The sequence below is a fragment of the Elephantulus edwardii genome, unplaced genomic scaffold (genome assembly GCF_000299155.1).
Source record: "Elephantulus edwardii isolate Elephantulus edwardi_28Jun2011 unplaced genomic scaffold, EleEdw1.0 scaffold00219, whole genome shotgun sequence".
NCBI classification, from domain to species: domain Eukaryota; kingdom Metazoa; phylum Chordata; class Mammalia; order Macroscelidea; family Macroscelididae; genus Elephantulus; species Elephantulus edwardii.
Genome location: NW_006399969.1, coordinates 1070538 through 1071595, shown reverse-complemented (window position 1 = coordinate 1071595; position 1058 = coordinate 1070538). Strand labels below are relative to the sequence as shown.

General features: G+C 36.1%; 1 pseudogene; it reads left to right on the top strand.

Annotated features, from left to right (window-relative positions):
• Window positions 1-347, top strand: part of LOC102875483 — a 2796-nt pseudogene extending 2449 nt beyond the window's left edge.
• The last annotated feature ends 711 nt before the right edge of the window (window positions 348-1058 follow it).

Sequence of the window (1058 nt, the reverse complement as noted above, 5' to 3'; positions counted from 1 at the left end):
CTTGGCCAACTGACTGGAAGAGATCGATATTTGTTCCCATTCCAAAGAAGGGTGACCCAACAGAGTGTGGAAACTACAGAACAATATCATTGATTTCACATGTAAGCAAGATTCTACTGAAGATTATCCAAAACCGACTGGAACTGCACATCAACAGAGAACTGCCAGAAGTCCAGTTTGGAGTAGGAGCTGAAATTTGTGCCAGGATCATGGAAGGACCTGCATTCAATCACCTGGATGTGCCTGCTGTCCGTGTCACCGATGCTGATGTACCTATGCCTTACACAAAGATTCTAGAAGACAACTCCCTTTGTGACTACCATGTTACTCAGCATAATTTCCTCTAGATTCGACCATACTGTGAATGTTTCATTAGTTGTATTGCTTAGCACTCTATTATGTGAAAGTACTGTAGTTTCTTTAGTCATTGTGTATTGATGGACATTTGAGTTGTTTCTATTTATTATTGCAAATAATGCTGCAATGAATATGAGTGTGAGCAATTTGTGTCTCAGTTCTTATTTCTTTGAGATATATGCCTAGTAGTGAGGTTACTAGATCAAAAAGTGCTTCTATTCTCAACTACTTAAGGAAATGCCAAATTGCTTCCCACAATTTTGAATTTCCATTAGCAATGTATGAGAGTTCTAATCTCACCACATCCTCACCAACATTTGTTGTTTGCAGTCTTATTGAACTTTGCTATTGTTGCTAGTGAGAGATGATAATTTATTTTTACTTGCATCTGTCTAGCAAATAAAAGTTATAGAATACTGATTAATTCATTCTATGGGGGGGGGGGAAACCAACCAAACAACAACCCCATAACTTTGATTCTAAAACTAGGCAAAGACTCAACTCCAAAAGAAAATTATAAACTTAGATCCATCATAAACAAAAATTCCAAACAAATTGCTAGCTAATAGAATCTCATACCAATATAACGCATCACATCAATAAAATAAATGGAAAGACCTATATGATCATATCAACTGATACACAGAAAAGATGTTTGACAAAATTCAACACCCTTTCCCGATAAAACACTGAATAATATA